The 24221-nt window shown below is 38.2% G+C and overlaps 1 protein-coding gene across 1 annotated transcript in view; it reads right to left on the reverse strand.

Moving 5' to 3' along the window:
• LOC115256313 (protein ultraspiracle) overlaps positions 1-24221 on the reverse strand; it is a 474548-nt gene that overhangs the window by 105250 nt on the left and 345077 nt on the right. The gene's annotated exons all lie outside the window — the stretch shown is intronic.

Consider the following 24221-nt stretch of genomic DNA (forward strand, 5'->3'; position numbering starts at 1 on the left):
CTAATGATGATCAGCGGAATAAATGCAATCATTAAGTTTCCCAATTTGAAAATGGCTATTATGCACGCAAATAAAACCGTTCCGATATTCAGGAACAAAAAATCACGAAAAACAGAATACAATGGTTATTTAAATATGTGACTTATTTCCCGTTAACGTGATCACAACATCCAGCTTTCGTGATCAATTATCGCGCATTCAGGAACGCAGTTCATGCCTACTCAATCGAACTAACTACTTCGTAACGCTTTTCAGAAATGCGAACCAAAATCACGATATTGGGATACTCAACAACTATGTTCGTGATTTGGTTCCTAAGAGCGTGAACTCCCTTCATGCGCGCTGTCAAGACTGATAACGCATAAAAAAAAACATCCAACCGGTAGCCAGCGCTCCGTATGTTTCGCGAAGATTTACTTCTGTTAAGTATATTTCTCTTGTCGACTAGTAGTAATTGAACGTATAAATAACATTTAACTGTAATTGTTAGTGCAAAAATAAAGGTAGTGTGTGAATTTATGATACAATTGAAATGATTAAGTGTGTTCTTGTGGGCGGCTGCTCTTTAGCTGCTGATGTGCTGCTGAGGATATGCGGGTGAAAGAATTGGCCCGGATAATCGCTGATAATTAGTTCTTCTTATCGTGTTAAGTACAGTGTATTTAGTGATGAATGTCTCCATGGTCTTCGCCAATTACAGGCTTGGCATGCATAATGTAAGTAAATGATTTAAATGAAAGTGAAAGTGCGATGAAAGTGTTGACAAAAATGGTCATGGCTAGCTCCTGCCAAAGACAGACCATGAACTAGGTTATCATATCCGTGATCAAAATCACGATTGCCAAAGGTAACCGTAAGCAAAGTTCCCACTTCTGGGAACAACGTTCTCGTTTACGTGAACAGATAGATTGTTGATGGATCTGAAATCACGTTCCCATGATTTTTGTGATGCGTGGTGCTCGATTTTGCAGGCGTTACGCACTGCTTGCGGAACACAGTTCTTGCCGGAGCCCGAATCCATGATTTAAATTCATGGTGTATTTTTGTAAACCTTGTTCTAGCTGGTTCACAAATTCGTGACTGAAGTTTGACGTTTTCCAGAACGGTTTTATGAGCGTGTGGTTGTATTTCTAAATCAAGACCGTGATTCAAGAACACTTTTACGTCAATGGAGATATCATGAATACTTATTTGACGAGAAAGGCACTATCACCACTAGGTGGATTAATCCGGTCTTTTTAATTGAGGGTTACACTGAGTGTCATTAGCAGGGTTGTTACGAGAAGCGTGGAAAAAAATCCGCGCCAAATCCGCGCGCGAAAAATTTGCATCCGCGCCAAATCCGCGCGATTGTGAAATTGAATTCGCGCCAAATCCGCAAGAGTGCGAAAGTAAAGTTTCATTACGTATATATTCTGTATACAGTTTGAAGACGTTTTGCCACAACTCTATTTCATGTTTTTCTTTCAGCAATATTAAGTAAAATTTTAGTAAAACCGCTGTAGCAATCTACAGAGCGTTCTTGGAGAAATCGGTCAGAACCCGTTGTTCAGGAAAATATGCCACAATATTTGTGAAAAAAATGTGTGAATTTCTAGCAAAGAAAACATTAGAAACTTAAAAAAAAATCATGGAGGTATCTTTAAAAAATCCTTTAAAAACCTGAATGAAACGAAAAGAATTTCTGAAGTTTTTGTGTGCAGAACCTAATGAAATTTTTTCGAAGAATTCTTAAAATAATGAGCTTGAACTTGAGTAGGATATTGTGAGGGTAATTCTTTAAAATTAATTCTGAGATTTTCTTTAGTAATATCTGGAGAATCCTAGTGAGATTTTCTAGAAAGAAACTTAAGCTTTCGATAAGTATTCTCCAGGGAGAATACTTTAGAGCCCGTCCATGAACTATGTAGACTCTTAGGGGGTGGAGGGTGGTTTGGTCAATATCAAAGCTTCATTTTTATTTCGAAAATTGTGTATGGACAAAGTCTATGAGAGTAGTTCTGAATTGGTCAAAATTGAGTCTACGTGGTTTATGGATAGCGTTTTAAGAGAATACTGAAGAAATTCCAAGAGGAACACATGGGGAGATTGAAAAATCCCTACAGCAACTATTGGATTAAACTCTGGGAAAATTCCTAAAAAACAATGTTGCATTTTTTTTTTTGAAAATTTTCTTGGTGGTTTAAAATTCCTTTAGTTTTTTTTTCATAATTCCAGGTATTTCTCCAGTAATTTATTCATGAATTCCTTCAAAAATTCCCCAGGGTTATTCTCCAAAGTTTTCACCATTAATTCTCACAGGGATTTACATGCATTTTTTTTTAAAATTTCCTTCGACAGTTTTTCTAATATGATCTAAGGATTTCTATTAAAAATGGCTCTAGAAATATGCGATGGATCACTCTGAAAATTTCAACGTTAAATCTATTCTGGTGGCTTCTGATTGATGGATTACGCCAGCCATGGATTCCTAATATTTGTAATGAATTTCCTAGAATCAAATTTTATTTTTTATTTGAGAAACTTGTACTAAAAATATAAATCGTACCATATCCAAGAGCGTAACTACAGCGCATTATTCCCCTCAGTTCCAATGTACGCTTGTTATACACTACAGCCAGCGTGCACGACTTTAGAACTAATAATTATTATAGTTTTGTCAGAAACTCTTTCGACAATTTTCTTTTTCTTTCGATATTTTTACAGGATTTTTATAGAAAATTTCCAGGCATTACAAAACAAATCACGAGAACTATCAAGATCAAAGCTTTCACCCAAAAAAACAAGATAAAAGTTCATTCACAAAGATCTTAAGAACAATATCAGAAAAGATCCTTAGAGGAATACTGGAGATACACCCTGAAGAAGATCCTTGATGATTTTCTGGATTTTGTTATAGAATTCTTAAGAAGTATTTGGGGTAGAGCTCAAAGTTTAGTTCATCCCTGTAAATCCAATAGATATTATATGTTATTGTCAGTTGATCATTTATAAAGGTAACAAAGTGCTAGCGTGTTTTACTTAAATATGTTGTAAAAACTAAGTATGAAAAATAAAGTTTATTGCTACGACAATAAACTACATAGACGTAATGTAACTAAGCTGGTTTAGTTCAAAGCTTTCTAGATCAATTTCGTATTAAATTATTACTGGAACATATTTCCTCTAGGCTCTAGGACGCATATCAACGGGAATAAAAGTTATTTCAAGCATTAACATGGCTTAACTCTTAGTATTTTCATATGCAAGATTCACAGAACAAAGTTCGTCGAGGGGATTCGTGGTTGGTAGATAAAAAGAAGGCAATCTCACACGAAAAAACGACTAAAATATTTTATTGCTTCACCCATACAAAGTGTTAGGCGATTTTGATCAAATTTATTGCTAATTTCTAATTTTTAATTGAGCGATAATATAGCTGCCCGAAAAAACTATGATGCAAATTAGACTAAAATCATGTTCAAAATTCAACAAAATTTGCATGACGGAACAGCAAAACCAATTCCGCGCCAAATCCGCGCGAGGGCCGAATTCTAGGGGCAAATCCGCGCCAAATCCGCGAAAATCGCGAAGTCCGCGGAATTCGCGAAAACCGCGCTGTTGTAACAACCCTGCATTAGGCATTAACCCTTCAGGACGCGCGCCGTTGTAAAAAAGTACAACACTACCAAAAAACCTCGCTCGCCGTATACAGCGCGAGCGCGGTGCAGTTTCAGTTGCTTGATGGTGCGCGTCCTAAAAGGCTAACCATTCCGAAATTTCACAACTCTGGTTCGTATTACTTGGGAAAGAAGATACCAGAAAACGGATCTGTACCTTCAATGTGTGAGTGTTGGTGATCTTCTTTTTTTAGGCGAGAACGACGCCTGCCACGTCAGATTGCAGGTCGTTGTATGAATGGAAAAAGAAGGAAGTTAAGATGCAATCGTTTGCCTACGGCAAATTGTACGTCTGCGCAAGTTCATGAGGATTTCGGAGTGATTAGGAAATGGCTGTTGGGCAGATGGGTTTATGTTGCTGTTTGGGAGGGCTTGAAGTGGTAAACTATGTGTTCAGATCAGTGTACAAAATATTCGATCAGACGCAATGAATTTCACCGTGCGACAGTTGTCATTCACTTGAGTATACTGTGCTGTGAAATACAGGGTTGTTACGAGAAGGGTGGAAAAAAATCCGCGCCAAATCCGCGCGAGCTAAATTTGAATCCGCGCCAAATCCGCGCGATACTGGAAATAAATTCGCGCCAAATCCGCGAGAGCGTGAAGGTATTTTTTTTTCTTTCTTCACGTTATTGAAGAAATCCATTAAATCCATTAAACTGGAATGGACTACTGGATGAAGAATAAACTTTTGATTCGTAAATCAACGCAACTCATGCTTTCTGAAAGTGAGTTTCGGCAAAACTTTCGTTATTTTTTTCCAAAAACATTTCTTAAAGATCCATTGGGCGATTTTTGAAAAGAATTTTCTAGACTAAATCTCAGGAGAAACATCCCAAGAACTAGGTAGTGTATTCGTGTGAAAAATACTTTTAAAAAACTGAAGAAATTTTTATAAGAAACTGAAAAAAATCTTTGAAATAAACAGAATGGAACTTTCTTGGCTTTCTTTAAGTATTACTGAATATTTTTGGAGACAGTAACCCGAACAATTTTTTTTAAGAATTTTTTGAAACCAGTATGAATTTGAGAAGGATATATACTCATGAAAAATTCTCATAAGATCACTTCGAACATTTTTTGAGTAATATCTTAGTAGTTCTTGAATGAATCTTCAGTGAGGAATTTTCCAAAGAGAACCCAAGTAACCACAAGCATTATATCATCGCACGAATTAGACTGAATATCAACATCTGCAATGCGAAATGCAATAATTCCACACTTCTCATGCAATAATCCTTTAGATTGGCATTATCAATGTAATGATGCATTGCATTTTTCTTTACATTAGGGTTCATTAAAAGGTGATATAAGATAATTCAATAATTCAACACTGCAAAAACTGAATAAATGCAATGTACAAACTAGCAAAGTTTGCTCTAACAATACAATTATAAAAGTTTGACTCTAATGGTAAACAAATCAAATCAAGAAGATTCAACAACTTTACGGTGAACTCCATCAGTATTCAACATTTCTCGTTCGACTCCCGACCAACTTAATCCCCATTTGAGCCACCGATCGACGACAGCAAAACCATTTTGTAGATGACCTTTTCTCTTTTCTGTAGGCCGCTATCACATGCCAATAATGATGGAAATCACAATTAGCATATGAGCAGTGTGCGAAGGGTGTTTTAATTTTCTTATTGATTGAATATCTTCTAAAATGCATTATGTATTTATCAGTAATTTATCAGAATGTGATAAATTACTGTATTCTATTATAAATGACATAGTCGTTTTGGCTTCTACTGCAATGATGTCTCAATCAATCAAAGATCAGTTTCCTTTTAGTTAATGAAAAATCTGTTGTTATCACTGCAGCAGAAACGGTTCAAGGCGCCAGCGCGATGGAACTAATCTAGCGGTCTTCAACACTTCTGGTTCGACTCCCGACCCGGCGACAAAAAATAATGGTTAAAACAGTCATGTGTGGGGGGGGGCATCATACCGTCAATAACGAAACGGTGCTAAAAATAGATTTTTGTTTTGGTTTTTCGTGTTGCACGTATTAAGCATGTGCAAATGCAAATGTACAGCACATGCATTTAAGTTACTTTAGCAATGGCTGTCAGCGTGCTGCAATATGTGGCACTAATTTGATTTTAGTGGGGCCCTTTTCGACTTTAGTATTGCTTCAATGAGGGGTTTAAAGCAATGCAGCATTATATTCACAATTTTAATTATCAATATATGGCAAAATTGATGCACTTATATACGGCTTCGTGGTTACTTGGGAATACTTGGCAAAACCTGAGAAAACAACTCACATCGTCCATAATACACATGTGGCTTTAAAATTTTGCGTGGCCTTAAGGATGAGGAAAGGTGGGAGATTGATTTTGCGAATTGAGCTGTAAAATAATGTGTTGTTAATTAAATTGTCAACATTATTTACCTTTGCGTATTTTCACACAAAATGAACAAATTTGACGATCAAGCATCATGTTCAGGGAACTAGCATAAACAGCTCTTCTTGTGATTCTTGACCTTGTGTCTTCAATATTGAAAGCTTGGTTAATAATAATTTTAAAAAAATAGAAGGATAAATTGTGCAACAACCTCCTTCCTTATGGAAATAGAAATCAAATATATCAAAAACAACATAAAAGAGCCGTGACGCTTCTTCGTTTGATCATGAAAAGTATCTGTTCTATTTGGCACCACGAGTGTGCATCTTTCTCTGTAGAGTAAAGATACATTTAAGCCCCGAGACCTGACAGCAACAAGCTGATCACAAGGTTGTGCCTCTGCCCAGAGGAAAACGTCCCTTAAAATGGATAATCACTGGAAAAATCCTAGAAGGACAATGTTGACAATTTTCAAGATTTACTTGCTGGAGTCCTTTGAAATTCCTACAGGGTTTTCCTAGATTTTTTAGGAGTTTCTCCAAGAATTTCTGCAGTAATATATCCAGGAATGCCGACAGAGGTCCCCCAGAGTTTTTCGCCAAAGTTTTTACTAGCAGTTTCCTCTAGAATACCCTTCAAAAGATTTTTTCCCCAAATAATCTAGGGATTTATCTAGAAATCTCTTCAAAATATATAGCTGGTGCCTTTCAAAATTGTACCAGTAACTCGGGCAGATTACTATTACCCTTTCGGCTTCCGATAAACGGATATCTTTCGGATATTACATTCAAAGGAACACCGCCGCCGGCGGCGGACGATACGTTACGTCTGGGACGAATGTGGACTATGCAGTGGGCTCATACTTACGATAAAACGGAGCATAGTTAATTCCCAGAAAAGGCGCAATATAGCGACCGAAACGTCGGATGAAAGCTTAAGAATCCATTTTTGAGTTATTCCTCCAAAGACTGAACGCCATACCTCCCAACATAACCAACAGTCGAAATTCGAAGGAATTGCTAGAAACAAATTTGATTTTTTTAAGAAACAAGGACTCGAAAGTTGAATAAAGGTGCACAATGGAATTGGAATTTTAAGAATCGTTGCACAATTTCTTCAAAAAAATATTTTGAAGAGCTGATGAAATTCGTAATCGATTGCCGTACACCAAAACGAAAACTTGCTCCAAATTCTTCACTAGTAGGATGTTAAGGTCAACATGACCCAGTCAGGCACGCTGAACGTACACTACGCTATCGTGGTGCAAAAATTCTAACATCTTAGGAGGGTTAAACAAATATTTACTTTTCATAATTTCTAATTCAAGTGCCGATAATCATTCAAATATTTCGCTGTACACACTACTAAAATCATTTCCGCGCCAAATCCGCGCGAGGGCCAAATTCCATGGGTAAATCCGCGCCAAATCCGCGAAAATCGCGAAATCCGCGGAATTCGCGAAATCCGCGCTGTTGTAACAACCCTGGAAATAAAGAACAGCTTATTAAACTTTTTTCTGGTTCCTAGCATAATTAGCTATTGTCACATATCACCAACTCATAGGTCGACAGTGCAGGTCAAGGAGTTCATCTAAAAACAGGATAATCTCACTACCGCAACTGCAGGAAGACCCATTGTTCACCTCAATTATTGCATAATTCATCAACACGTCAAACAAGTCATCCGATTACGACAAAACACAGGCTGCCGTCAGATGCTTTATCTACCTGGTTTATATTCTCTGTTCGCAATTCAATTCGACATTTTTACCGTGGTGTCAATACCCACATTGCCAGAGGAACCACACAATAAGAGCAGCTATACGTAATGGAGAGGTCAATTTCCGAACCAATTTTGTTAATTGAAACCCTACCCTCGGTAGTCGCACGACCTACGACAACCACACAAAGCAGACCAAACCTGTGTGATGGAACTAATCACATAACACACAAAATCCCAACTGGTGCACCTTTCCCACCGCAAAACGGTCCCGGCCCCCCATCGGATATAAGACACACATTACGATTATGATATCAAAAACAATCAAGCAACAGCAGCAGCCAGCTCCATCGCTCTGGAAAAGCAGAGTAGGTAACCGAGCAAATATGTTGATGGGATTATGTACTTTTGGCCGCTGCCAGCCCCAGTCGTCCAGAGGGCCATGACCTAGCCCAAGCGATTTTTCGGCAGCCGGGTCGGGCCGGGCTATGGGGCTATACTACTGTTGTTTGCCCGAATTAGAATTTATTGCATCATGCTTTCTCTTTCGAAAACTCTGGCGGAGAGAGCTACTGCGCTACACAAACGTTCCAGACTAGCAGCGAACGACGGCGTGGGTCACGTCGCGGGCGTAATGTATGTAGCTCACGAGTGGAAAATTGAAAGATCGAAGGAAAAAAGGAGGGAGTTAATCCCCTCTAGACAAGATTGGATTTTTCTTATAACATTACAGCTTGTCCTACGCTATACCTACGCTGTCTGAAGATGAAGTTTTTTGAAAATATCATGTATCCAGCCATTTCGGGCAGCGATCCAGTACAAAATACGCACCCACGTTGGTCGCCATTGCAACAAATAAAGCTATGCTGAACACTACAAATGTATCGTGCATAATAGGGACAACTGTTAGTAGAATCCTACAAATGTGCATTTTATTTTCCGTTCGGAAACTTGGATACGAAAATAAAATGAACATTACAAATGCACAAAACACAGACATGCAAAACATAACATTAATTGTGCCCAGTTATCTAAATAGATAACGTAGTCCAATCCCAGGATGACGAGGTTTCATTATTGTTCTTGTTCCATCAGTCAATCCTGTTGTCGTGTTTCTTCTGGCGGAGTGTCTTTTTGTTCGCAGCGTTGCTTACATAACTTGGTTGCTTACATAGCTTGAATGTGGTTTAGGAATTTCTAATCCTAAGGGGGCAACAACACGATTTGGGCAACAACACAATACCATATATCGTTTGATATCCGTGTTAGGGGACGGCTTGCGTATCTTGTACTGGATCGCTGCCCAAAATGGCTGGAACGCTACAAATGCGCATTATAGTTCAGGGACAGATGTACAAACCGCAGTATAACATACAAATACAAAATACGTTACATCACAAACACCTACGGAAACGAAACCACCAAAGCAATGAAACAATATTCTGACTGCCAGAAGAAGCTAGGAAACATGTTGAGCCGGAAGACGTTCCTCCTCACATGCCGGAAGAAAGGAATCTTCCCATCGCACATCACAAAAGCGCTAAAATGCATGCACGAAATGATCGCCGAAAACGGTCTGTTCGTGAGCAAGGCAGATCGCATAATGGCAACCAAAAGATGAGAGCGTTGATCAACGACGATGACACATACGTGGAAGAGAAAAGAGATCCGACCCCAAGTATCCAGTCAAAGAACAACAGCATTGTAAGAAAAATGAAAGATCTCCAACTGGTCGACAACTACACCGCACGCGAACTCAGCAGATACGATTCTGTCTGCCCAAGGATCTACGGGCAACCGAAAGCCCACAAACAGCACCTACTGCTCAGACCTGTAATCCCCAACATGACAGCTCCAACCTACATGCTGTCAAAATTCGTTACGCGCGTACTGTAAGAATTTCTCGTAAACAAGTATAACACCGCCAGCTCTTTCACATTCTGCCAAGAAATCCAACAAATCAAGCTACCAGATGGATACGTCATCGTGTCGCTAGATGTGGTCTCACTTTTCACAAATGTCCCCAGAGAATTAGTCCGCAAAAGCGTAATCGATAGGTGGTCCGAGATTAACACCAAAATCAATCTGGACCTGTTCATCGAAATAGTTGATCTGTGTATGGAATCAAGCTATTTTAGGTTCTTCAAACAAATTTTCGGTACAGCTATGAGAAGCCCGTTGTCACCTATCCTAGCCGATATTGCATTGGACTCAGTCGATAAAGCAATATCCACCCTTCCCTTCCAAATTCTCGTCCTAAAAAAGTATATCGATGATATATTCATAGCTATTCCCAAAGATGCTTTTGATTTGTTTCTGAAGGAATTCAATTGACACAAAGCAAGGTTGCAGTTTACTGTAGAAACAGAAGTGGAAGGAAGATTGCCTTATCTCGATATGACCGTCATCAAAAGTGAAGATCAATCCCTACAAACTGAGTGGTACACAAAACCAATTGCTTCAGGAAGAATTCTCAATTGGCAATCCTTCCACCTAACAAAGTACAAAGTCAACGTCGGGAAGAACTTCATCCATCGAGTCTGTACTCTCTCCACTGCAACAAACACAACCGCCAAAAAGGAAATCATCTTTAAACACTTGACCAACAACGACTTCCCCAGGACACTAATCAACGGACTCTTCCATCGTTACATCACTCAACCCAAACCGAAACAGCCACCACGACAATCAGCAACAATTACGGAAATATCAACCACATCAATGGATCAACCTGTTAACACTGCTCACCGTCCATCTGAAGCAATATCCAGCCCATCCATCCAAACAGATTCACCGCAAACCAACCAACTAGTTATCCATCCATCAGTCCAATTTACAGAATCAGCATCCTCCTCAAAAGCAGTTATCCATGCAACACCAGATCGCACACCACCTCTAGCAGGAGATCCTCAGCACATGACCAATCCAAGAATGGCCAATCCACCAGATACAGCGTCCACAGAAGAGCCCGACCTATTAACAGAAGAACAATTATAAACAGCCAACAACCAACAAAATCGAATTTTCAGGTCCATGCCATACGTAACCGGTCTCTCTGAACGAATCATAGGTATCCTAATCAAAGATTACAAAAACATCATCATAGCCTGTAAACAAACCAACACCATTGATAAATTCTACACACAGGTAAAAGACCCAATTAATAAGTTAGATCTAAGCAAAATAGTCTACAAAATACCATGCAATGATTGCCAGCAGTGTTACATTAGTATGACTCAAAACAAATTAAAAACAAGATTGTACGGACACAAAACACACATAAACAAACTTAACAGGTTAAAAGAGTTAGGGCACACCAATATAGACACGGAGATAATAACACTAGTAGAGAAAACAGGGCTTATCAAACACTGCATCGACAACAATCATAGTTTCAACCTGGATCGAACTACAGTGATTGATAGTAGTAGAAACACAAACCCATTAACATTTATTGAAATGTGTCATAAAGTTAACACACCCAACACTGTTAACCACCGCACTGACATTGACGGATTGAACAGAACGTACGCAGCCATTCTCAAAACTATAGGTGAAACATTTCAATCCCAATCATAGCTATTTCACCATCTTTGAACAAACCGTTACTGCGTTCACAAGTGCAGTGCAGTACAATACGATGAAAATCAAGTAAAATCAATCAAAAAATAAGCTACGGTTCACTTGACAAGAAATGTAGGTCGAAATCACACCACACTCTGTATTTATAATGTATTTATGTATGCAAAATTATTTTAACAGCCGATGTACAGATACAAACACGACACCGACAGTCCTATGTCCATTCTAACAAAAAGCGTCAGAATGTAAGTCAACTAAAACCCATAATACAAGCCACCAATAAAAATACTATTAGAGTTTCCCTTTGAAGAAGACTCAAAAGAGAGTCGAAACGTCGAGACAAAACAGTCGTTTTAATTCCCCAAGACTGCAGCGCCGATAAAATAGCTAGATACAAAATAAACTAACAAAATGTTCATACCAATTTACAAACGTACCAAAAGTTTGAAGCATACTGACGGATTAACGTGTAGTAACCGAAATGTAAAAGCAGTAGTTGTTATAAAAAATGAACAATTGATGGCTCACGTTGGGTCCATATAACTAACAAACAATAATGCAGCCCAACAAATGCTGTATTCTATTTTTCATTACAAAAAATAAATAGAACATTGCAAATTTAAACCCAGCCTTTATAAAGTTATCAAAACCTGAAGGATATGATTGTGTAAGACAACGTGCAACACAAAGGATAACGTGAGATGATTAGGTCAAGATTGTTCTGCCAATTGTAGGATTTTCTTGAGGTTAGAAGGAAGCAACTACGAACCTATTATCGATTATCCTTCCATTCCGTAAGAAAAGTAAAAATATGTATAAATGTTCGAAACCCGTATCAAGTGGAAGGATTCGCCAGAAGCAGCCTCATTCGCCGTGCACGGTGCACATCTCTAGGGTAAATAGAAATTGAATAAATTTTTGATGTTGTGTATATTATGGCATCCGTCTGCCGAAGAGAGCGATACTACGGCTAAGCAGGGAACCGCCGCCATCCGCCGGTCCCTTTGATGGTGTCGTGTATAAGTGCGCCTGAATATATACATACCACCAGCATACCATCATCTGACCTGATCTCCTCCGCCAAAGCAGCGTGCGAAAGAGAACCAAAAGGTATTTGAACGCGTGCCCGGTCGAAAGGTTCTTGCGCTATTGTGCCCAAAAAGTGCCGCGAAGTTCTACGAACTCCCAATCCGATGGCATCGACATCTTTCGGCGGAGGGTCCTTGGATGTGGGAATTCCTTCGAACTGTACACGTATCGCACTCCCGACCGAACCGACAACGCAGCAGCACCACCATCGCGGTTGACGACCCCCATTGCGGGAGGAGTTATGTGTTCATCCCACCCAGCCAGCATCACTGCTTGCCGCAAGCATGCCACCCGAAACCGAACCCAAAACCTACCTCAACGCTCTATCGGGTGAGGCTGAGACGGAGCGAGCTATATTATGTTGTACAAATTGAAATAAATAGACACCCCGCTGCTGCGAGATTGACATAAATCAAACACGGTTGGGAAGTTGGTTCAACTTTGGAGCGGAAAAAAATAAAAGCTTTTAAACTTTTGCTGTGTTTACGAAACGAGGCGAGATGCATCCGTTTTGAACATTGCAAATAGTGACAGGTGTCATCGATTGTGATGTCACTTTTTGATGTTCAGTTTTATTGGTAAAATTGAATAGCAAAAGGCGGTTGGACAATAACTACCGTTTGTGTTTTCCCTTGTTTAAAGTGCGGGTTGATGGAAACTACTATATTTTAGTCATAGAATACATACTTTGTGTTATCTTTAGAAATCGTTTATTGGCCATTTCGCATTTGTATATCCTGTGGCAGACATATAGATACTCTATGCCCATGGAAGTCAAGAAAGTTTCCTTTACGAAAAGTTCCTAGATCGACGAGGAATCGAACCCGTTATCGTCAGCATAGTTATGCTGAATACCCGATCGATCGCATCGGTTGTATGGGCAAAATTATCATTCAAATTAACTACAGTGTATCAAACAACTGTCCGTACAGCAATTTATTGGTCAAAATAATTTTTCATTCAAATGTTCATAATTTTTTTATACGTCAATCAAAAAAGCTGAAATTTTGACCAATCATGAATCATATATTAAAGCTCCATTGGTTAAATTTTTAGCAAGATCGAATAATTTTTCTGAAAGTTATAGAACTTTTAGAAAAACTTATAAGATTTTTGAACACATTTTTAAAACATTATACAGTGACCCCACACCGATGAATCACCTTAATTTTGTACACTATTTATGAATCACCATGTTGATCAAATGGAGTGATCCATAAACTGTGATCATTTTTGCCGATTCGTAAATTGTGGGGTCACTGTATCTCAGTATGAACTTGATGAAACTTTTTCAATTTCTTTTGTGTTACAGCTGATACCTAAGGCTTCCATATGCAGCTACTGATGAGGTTTTATATTCACTACAAAAAAGATGAAAAATGACCATTACGATGAGCACTTCAATGGCGACGTTGCAAGTACCGAAGGTGGCGTGGTAACAGATCTAGGAGTATGTGCACAGGACGACAGACTTCCGACCCCTGACCTCCAAGAGATTGAGGAGGAGGTTGGCCGGTTGAAAAACAACAAAGCCGCAGGAGCAGAAGCACTGGTAAGAGCACTACACTGGGTCATTACCAAGATTTGGGAGGAGGAAGTATTACCGGAGGAATGCATGGAATGCATTACATCACTTGTTCATCGATTTCAAATCGGCGTATGATACAATCGATCAAGAACAGCTATAGACGAGTGCACCGATGAACTGAATTCATCGCGGACCGAGAATTTTGACACTAGAGCGGGGCCATTCCCAATCAGAATTGTTCAATTCTGATTGGAAATTGTGCACTTTTGATTGGAAGCGGCCCCGCTCTAGTGTCAAAATTCTCGAACCGCGATGAATTCGGTTCATCGGTGCACTCGTCTATGGCAGATTATGCACGAATACGGATTCCCGGATAAACTGATACGATTGATCAAGGCGACTATGGATCGAGTGATGTGCGTAGTTTGAGTATCATGGACACTCTCGAGTCCCTTCGAATCTCGCAGAGGGTTACGGATGGTCTTTCGTGCTTGCTGTTTAACATTGCGTTAGAAGGTGTAATAAGGAGAGCGGGGATAAACACGAGTGGGACGATTTTTACGAAGTCCTTTCAGTTGCTTGGTTTCGCTGATGATATTGATATTATAGCTCGTAAATTTGAGACGATGGCGGAAACGTATTTCCGACTAAAGTTTGAAGCCAGGCGAATCGGATTAGTCATTAATGTGTCGAAGACAAAGTACATGATGGCAAAGGGCTCCAGGAAGGAATCACCTCGCCCGCCATCCCGAATTTATATCGACGGTGATGAAATCGAGGCGGTTAAAGAATTCGTGTACTTGGGCTCACTGGTGACCGCCGACAACGACACCAGCAGAGAAATTCAGAGGTGCATTGTGGCAGGAAATCGTGCCTACTTTGGACTCCGCAGAACTCTACGATCGAATAAAGTTCGCCGAAACACAAAGTTAACCATCTACAAAACGTTGATTAGACCGGTCGTCCTCTATGGGCACGAAACATGGACCCTACGTGCAGAGGACCAACGCGCCCTTGGGGTTTTCGAACGGAAGGTGTTGCGTGAGTGCAGATGGAAGACGGGACTTGGAGAAGACGAATGAACCACGAGCTGCATCAGCTGCTAAGAGAACCAAACCATCGTCCATACCGTGAAAATCGGGAGGCTACGGTGGGCGGGTCCCGTCATCATGATGTCGGATAGCAACCCGACTAAAATGGTTCTCGAGAGTCATCCGACCGGTACAAGAAGACGTGGTCCGCAGCGAGCTAGGTGGGTCGACCAAGTGGAGGACGATCTGCGGACCCTACGCAGAGTGCGGAACTGGAGACAAACAGCCATGGACCGAGTGGAATGGAGACGGCTACTATGTACAGCAGAGGCCACCCCGGCCTTAGCATGATCGGTAAGGTAAGTAAGTACATCAGATGAATATTGTAAGTAATGATCACAATAAAATATTACCATGAAATCAGTTCACCAATGTATACGTATTCATCCAAGCTGCAATAGACGAGTGCACCGATGAACTGAATTCATCGCGGTCCGAGAATTTTGACACTACAGCGGGGTCGTTCCCAATCAGAATTGTTCAATTCTGATTGGAAATCTTTTACTTATGATTGGAAGCGACCCCGCTCTAGTGTCAAAATTCTCGGACCGCGATGAATTCAGTTCATCGGTGCACTCGTCTATCGCATAGGGTAAAAGGGGGGTAAGATGCCATTTTTCAAACTTTTATCGTTTTAAATGTTAAATAGGGTCATTTGTTAGGCATTTAAAGTGATAACATATGAGAGGTAAACCAGAATCAGTGGATTTTTTTCTAAGAAAATGTCGTAAAATTGAACCATTTAAGGGCGAATGGGACGATCGAGAAAATATCCGCCATTGCTCTGTTGCTACTAAGATGATAATCTCAGATTCTATTTCTTATTTTGGAACAAGAATTTATCATTGTGTATGCTCACTTGCAGTGCATATGCAGATTGTTTTTCAGACCCTTCTGTGCAATAGAAATCGAGATTGCCATCTTCAAAATCGCGAGTCAAATTGTTAGAAAGAGAGGGAAGATATGAAAAATAACACGCCGTCCCGTATCACCCTTAATGAAGATATTTTCATTGTCCAGTTGATGGTAGGGTATTCGTTCACAGCACGTGATTTTTTCTTGCAGTTTTGGTCAAATAAAGGTGATTTTACCCTACTTTTAGTGCAATGTAGGTATTCATACGTCTTTAATTTTGGATGCTGTTGAGATAAATTCAATATTTTATCGTCAAAATGGAGATATTTTCATGGGTAGTTTGATGGTAGGGTATTCGTTCACAGCCCGCGATTATTTTTTGCCGTTTTGGTCAAATAAAGGTAGTTTTAAACTATTTTCAGTGGAAAGGTTCTATGATAAAAGGTCGAAGGTGAAAAGGTCGAAGGTCATAAGGTCGACGGTCAAAAGGTCGAAAGGACAAAAGGTTGAAGGGTCAAAAGGTCGAAAGGTCAAAATGTCGAAATAAAAAAATAACTAGGACAAAAGATCGAAAATGCAAGTGGTCAAAAGGTCGAAAGGTCGAAATGAAAATATAACTAGGACAAAAAGTCGAAAGGTCGGTGGGTCAAAAGGTCGAAAGGTTGTAAGAAAAAAAATAGGACAAAACGTCGAAATGAAGAAGGTTGAAAGGACAAAAGCTCAAAGGCTGTATTTAGTAATACATCAGAAAGAACCAGGATTCCGTTAGGTTCGAGAAGTGGATTTTAAATTTATTCAAGTACCTGCAGCGTGATGATGTTCGCCATAAATATTTTTCGTCTCTTATAATCATTTGAATATTTGGATGGAATAAAAAGAAATAGTCAAAACGTATAGAAACATGACGCCTTATATATAAAAAAATCAATGTCTAATAAGTACAATGAACTAGAGGTTGATAAAAGCGTAACATTGATCACTATTTTTTATTCTTCAACCACTTAACCTAGTTTACAGCACTTTTGTTCACTTTTGAGCAACGGACGGAAAATTACAAGTGCCGGGCTAGTATCGAAGCCATGACCATCCACTTATGAAGTGAACGTGTGACCACTACGCCTCGTGCTCCGGCATTTTAGTAGATCTTTGAGGGAGTCCTCTTTAGAAATTTAGATATAATTTAATAAATTAAAAATAACCGCTGTGATAGTATAACTTGAAAGAACGACCTATTTTAAAAGAAGGCAAAATATTATGAGCAATTATATTATATTTAGTACGCAAAAAAAATGTCAAAAAGCATTACTAGAAAGAACAGCCTCTTTTTCAAAGAAGGAAAAATATATAGGAAACAGTGATGATAATCATGCATCTAGCCGTAAATATGTTACTCCAAAAAACTGCTATTGTTCAAGACAGATTTCCGTTCCGGACGGGAAATGTCGTCGAATTCCATTGTATAGTGTAAAATTGTGTAACATACAATATACAAGTTAACGCAATGGCAGGCAAAGAACGCCCTTTATTTTATAACTGTGAAAGTACTAAAAGAACACTAAGGTGGAACAATGCAGGTCAAGTTGCAATGATGACGTTAAGTATGAAAGAAGACGATTAAAAGGATTTAAGATCATTTTCGGTCGTTTTTTCCTTTCTACCTTTCGACCTTTTGACCACTTGTCGTTTCTACCTTTTGTCCTTCTTATTTTTTTTATTTCGACCTTTTGACCCTTCGACCATTTGACTTTTCGATCTTTTGACCTTCGACCTTTTGTCCTACAACCAGATATTCATATGTCTATAATTTTGGATTCCGTTGAGATAAATTCCATATTTTTTTGTTAAAATGAAGGTATTTTCAGGGGTAGTTTGTTTATAGGATATTCGTTCACAGCCTGCTATTATTTCCTGAAGTTTTGGTCAAATAAAGGTGATTTTACCCTATTTTTAGTGGGAAACAGATATAACTCTGAATTCCGTTGAGATAAATTCAATCTTTTTTCGTTAAAATGAAGGTGTTTTCAAGGGCAGTTTGTTGGTAGGGTATTCGTTCACAGCCCGCGATTATGTCTTGCTGTTTCGGTTAAATATAGGTAATTCTACCTTATTATTAGTGGAAATCAGATATTCGTACATCTATAACTCTGGATTCCGTTGAGATAATATTTTTTTCGTTAAAATGAATATATTTACATGGTCAATTTGTTTACATGGTATTCGCAGAGCAATAGACATATGAAAATCTACTTTCCACTAAAAAAAGGTAAAATGACCTTTGGCCAAAACTGCAAGAAATAATTGCGACTGTGGACGAATACCCTACCATCAAACTGCCCATGAAAATATATTTATTTTAACGAAAAAAGATTGAATTTATTGCAACGAAATCCAGAGTTATAGACGTATGAATATCTACTTTTCACTAAAAATGGAATAGAATTACCTTCATTTTGTTTTACCAAATCGAATTTGATAGTTTTAAGCGATTTATGTTAGGTTACAGGGCTGTTACAAAAGTGTCGATTTGGAAACCGCAAAATCCGCGCCAAGTCATTTGAAATCCGCGCCAGTACAAAAACATATGGTTTTGATGACTTAAACTCATAAAAAGCCAGACTTTTGTTGTACTCCAGATGAAGAGCATTTCTAATGAAAAAAAAATTTTTAACTATTATTTATCTATGACTTTAGATGACAACTTATACACTCCCGTTCAAAAGTTTGGGGTCACCCCCTCAAAAACATGTCATTTTTTTAGGCCCATATCTCCGCCAATTTGCGTCCGATTTCAAAACCCTAGGTTTTATTCAAAAGATAATAAGTCAAAGAAACTTTGAACATGATTTAAAAGAAACTTTTTCAAAAAAAATGTATAAACTTAACCCAAAGTTGCCAAATTTTCTAAAAAATGAATATAAACTTACGGCAGTGTCGCTGGAAGTTGGGTCGACCAAATTTTAAAATGAGAGCGGTAATATAACCCATTTTCTATTAGCTTTCAACTGCTTTTTACAGAACTTAGCTAAAAAATCTAGAAAAAAAGTTATTAAGTAAATTAATCCTTGATGTCATCGACCAAAAGTTTGGGGACACCCCTCAATATGATGTATCGGCCAAAAGTTTGGAATCACTTTCGTAAAACATGGAAAAGTGATCACCAGATATCTTCGTCATCTATAGTTCAATTTTAATTATTTCTGGCTCATTTCAAAGATAATTAACTAAATTTACGTTTGATGTCTTCAACTTAACGTATTTAACGATTTTTGTATATAAAAATGTTATGTAAAGTTAGCACATTTTACCACGCTTCAAAAAATGAGGCAACTTGTAAATTTCAACAAATATGTGTGGTTCAATGTCTATGCTGAGGATTGCGGACTGAATTTTGACAGCAGCCAGGCTGCTGCCAAAACACCAAAATGATCAGAGTGTGCCTGGATACAAGTTTGATTTGCTTAGTCACGCTAAAACAAGTGAAATGTATAATGACACACAAACTTTGCCATCAAATACAAAAACGTTTTTCCAAAGTTTTCCTGTGTGAAAATTATGCATAAAACTTGCCCAAAGTTGGTAAATTATTCGTTCAAGCCCCATGTATGGCCAAATCAGCTGAATATATACGTTTTATTGCAACGTTTGCCGTAACCGATTTGTTTAAACTTTATGTGGATAAGTTTGTGCGTGCACATTGAATTTGATCTCCATAGAGATAGCCAACTCAACAACGGGAAGCACTGGAAGAAAAATAACGTGCTCAAATTGAATGTTAAAAAAAGTTGAGTCCGCATCCCTTAGTGTCTATGGAGTAAGTATCATTCATTTTGCTTCAAATAAGCCAAGAAGAATTAAAATTGAATGAAAGATGACAAAGATATCAACAAATCACTTTTCCATGTTTTACGATAGTGACCCCAAACTTTTGGCCGAAACATCATTTTGAGGGGTGACCCCAAACTTTTGGTCGATGACATCAAGGATTAATTTACTTAATAACTTTTTTTCTAGATTTTTTAGCTAAGTTCTGTAAAAAGCAGTTGAAAGCTAATAGAAAATGGGTCATATTACCGCTCTCATCTTAAAATTTGGTCGATCCAACTTCCAGCGACACTGCCGTAAGTTTATATTCATTTTTTAGAAAATTTGGCAACATTGGGTTAAGTTTACATACAATTTATTTGAAAAAGTTTCTTTTAAATCATGGTCAAAGTTTCTTTGACTTATTATCTTTTGAATGAAACCTAGGGTTTTGAAATCGGACGCAAATTGGCGGAGATATGGGCCTAAAAAAATGACATGTTTTTGAGGGGGTGACCCCAAACTTTTGAACGGGAGTGTACATCGGCTAGTTTTGTTTTGTTTTGTGTTTTGTGGGCTTCGTGGCCGAGCGGTTAGCGGCGTCAGTCGTTTAGGTGTCTCGTAAGCCTCGGAGTGTGGGTTCGATTCCCGCTCCAGTCGGGGAAAACTTTTCGTCAAACGAAAAATTCTCCACTGGGCCACTGGGTGTAATATGTGTTGTCCGTTGTCAAATGTTTGTAATGTTCAGTCTGTAGAGGCCGCAAGGTCGAAGACGGTGTAATTGTCTTTTTTTTTTATTGGAATAAAATTTTTGAATCGATAGTTCTTTGTTTGTTTATCAATAAGTGTGTCTGCTATTTTACGAGAATAGGTTTTCCTGATCTCAAGGTTTTCGAAAAAAGGAGCATTCTTGGCGAATCTTTTGAAACAATTTATAACCAACGATATGGTGGAAATCCTGAAATAAAATCTGTAGTAAATACCAAAAGATCGTTCAAGAGAATTGAGAGATAATTTTCAGAAACTTCTGGAGAATTTCATGAATTACTTTCTACAGAAATTTATTTTATGAAGATACAAATAGAGTAATACTAGTGGAATTCATTGATTAAATCACCAATAAACTTTACTTCTGAGAGAAATATTTATAAAAAGGAAGCACTTCAAAAAAAAAACAGTCTGGAAATTCAGTGAAATTTTAGCAAGTTAGGATTCCAAAAGCTTCAACATTTTCTTCAAGTATTCTGCAAAAAAAAATCCTCAAAAAAATCTACCAAGAAACCTTTAAATAACTGTTAACGAGTGCTCCAACTGGAAATCAAAGAGAAATTTTACAACAGAATTTTACGTATTTTAAGGATAATTCTATCAGATTTTTAACAAAAAAAATAGATTCCACATAAATTCCATAAATAACTGATTCAGGAATCTCGTGAACTCCGTTGAACTCATCCATAATGAATGAAAAAAGCCCTGCGTGTTAAAAAAAATTACTAGAGTTTGCCGAGCTTTTTCCGTGGAATTTTCTAAGAATGCAATCATAAAAATCTTCAGGACGTCTTACCTGTATCTTTTTGCAGGAATATCCGAATTTTCACGACATATTGTGTCAGAAAACCAATCAGATTTACTATTACTATTTTTACGAGATTCTATTAAATGTGACTTCAAAATTCAACCAAATGTTTCTCCAAAATTTCCGGTAGGCGTCTTATTACTATTTCCATAAAAAAAAACAGCTTTCAGTATCACCAAGAAAGTCCAAGAAAGAGTTATGGGGAGAACTCTAATTTGAAAATGTTCATTATTTTTTACTGATTGTGTTGAGCCTCATGTCCAAATATTTAATGTAAGTGCATTTGAAAACGATTTCCGCAAAATCCGCGCCAAAATGAGCAAAAACACGCAAAATCCGCGCGAAATGCAAAAACCGCGAAAAACGCAAAATCCGCGCCATGTGTAACAGCCCTATAGGTATGGTATTCCCCATACAAGTAACCCTCCAAAAGTTGCATGCAAGTTTACTTACTAACATAAAATGCTTAAATCTATCAAATTTGAGTTGGTAAAACGAAATAGTTTGCATAAGTCGTTAATACAGATGTTAATTGACCAATTTACTTTTTGATTGCTTAAAAAAATATTTCCATGCTTAAGGACAGACTTGTTAAAATCCCAAAATGGCCGCCACAATGGCCGACTTTGGCACCTACTCACGATTTCGAGGGCACAAATCTCTTCGGAAAAGAAATCAGCACACCTGATCTTCTTATTTTAAGCTTATTACAAGTGAGCAAGAACAGAATAATAAAATTCGCTGTTGTTTGAAGTTTGCTTCTCGAGATTTGTGCTTCTGAAGTTTTGATGCACTGTTGAAGCGGGATTTCAAGAAGTTTGTCCTTAAGGCGAAACTGGAAGCATTTCCTAATTTTTTTGGTTTTTGATTTTTAATAAAATAACGAAGCAATATTTTCAAAATCGGTTTTCGTACACATGTTGAGTATGGATCAAGGTATCTCCTGAATTTTTCCCTGGTGGAAAAAGTTTTTCGTTTTTGCAGAAACCATTTTTTTGTGCAATTTTGTTTAAAAATGGTTTCTGCAACAACGAAAAACTTTTTCCACCAGGGAAAAATTCAGGAGATACCTTGATCCATACTCAACATGTGTACGAAAACCGATTTTGAAAATATTACTTCGTTATTTTATTAAAAATCAAAAACCAAAAAGTGAGGAAATGGATCCAGTTTCGCCTTAATGGCGGGCAGTCAAAGAAGCCCAAAATCGCATATTTTGCCCCATAAATCGAGGTATAGCTCAAAATTGTGACGTTCTGGAGCAAATCTGAGCCCGGATTCGGATCAGAGACACAGAAGTTTGCTCTTGAGACAGAAAAATGTTGCGCTGTGCTATTTAGAGGAATTTCCAAAGAAACAATGAAGCCAATCAAATCACTGGATAATCGAGTCCAAACTGTCCCAACCAAGAAATCATCAATGAATTTATTTTAAGTTATACATAAGTTTCTGAGGCAAAACTTAATTTTAAACAAAATCGCGGGTGTAAAAATAAACGTATGTTGGTTTTCCCAATCCCCTCGTTCGGTGAAGTACATATTTGTAGTAAATAATCTGAATTTTTCTAGGGTGAGAAGGCGAATTCTTCGTTTCTGCAAGAAAATGGTACAAAAAGCGTGGGTACTGTGATTTCTTGTCTAATTTGATGCTGTTTGAGCAAAACTTTGGAAAACTGTGCTGTTGAAGAGAATAAAGAAAATAACACTGTCTTCCAACATTTTGCTTAAACAGCATCGAATTAGACAAAGAATTGTACTACCCACGTTTTTTGCACGATTTCCTTACCGAAACGGAGAATTCACCTTCTCACCATACAAAAAATCACCGATCGGGCCTTATTAAGTCAACATTGCGGTGCTACTGTTGTACTTGACTTATCTTGCATATTTCTTGATTGTTCCAAAGTAACTTACAAACGCTTAAAATCGGTCATCTGCTCTTGTGGCATGTGCCGACAGAATTTCTACCAAACAAACAACGATCGACAACTATCGGTTGGTCTGTGCTATCGTACGAAAAAAAATGCATTATTTTAATGACCGCTACATTGCTGCAACATTGCATTGCTCCGACGTACCTACTATGTCGAGTCAGGACGAACATACTTGTTCTAATGCAGACGACGGTGATAATGGAAGAAATTAGAAACAAGGTGCACATTGAATGGCAGGTGGAAGTTGGAACGTTTTTCTTATCATGTGGTGTCGAAATGCTACGATTGATTCAAGTTTGCTTTGTAGTTTTGTGTGTATTTTCTTTCCAGCAGATCTCGTAGTGCAGTATTTCTCAAACTATGAGAAACAATCCACTGAAGGCTTTTTTTCCGAATTTTTGAAGCAGCAAAACAACATTTTCTCAAGAGTCGGTATATGTGTGACTAGATGTGAAAAAGTTCTAGCACCACTGCTCCATAGATTGGATAGCGTGAGATTGTCGAAATTGTCAAAATGGAATCACCCGCTAATCACCTTTATCGAAGCGGTACGATGCGTGAGTGAAAAGCTTTTTTAATTATCACCTCCTTGGCACGAACAGGTGACAGAAATAATTGTCCCGCCAGTTAGTTATAACGTGCTGGTCATAGTGGTTGGGGGCGGTTCTTGAATAAATGCATACCGAGTAGTTACTGGATACGACTTGATATGAGTAGTGACTAGCACTTTATTTTAACCGTTCTAACTGGTCTCTGATACTGATTGCCTGTTTCGTAGGTGGTGATAATGGTTTTGTATAAAAATGGGGAAAGAACCATATCTCTAACGAACCGGTAGCAATTTCCATAAATCCAGTACTTAGAAGTACTGCGGTTGTTATCTCGTTTAAATGCAATCGGACAGGGCTGACAGGGTCTGAATCTGAAATGGCCAAATGTATCACAATATCAGCTTATAGTGATTTAAGTACAAGGTATTTAGAGTACATAGCCCAAATTTTCTTGAGCACAAATCTAGAGAACCGTCAAACGTAT

Source organism: Aedes albopictus, chromosome 3 (genome assembly GCF_035046485.1).
Source record: "Aedes albopictus strain Foshan chromosome 3, AalbF5, whole genome shotgun sequence".
NCBI classification, from domain to species: Eukaryota; Metazoa; Arthropoda; class Insecta; order Diptera; family Culicidae; genus Aedes; species Aedes albopictus.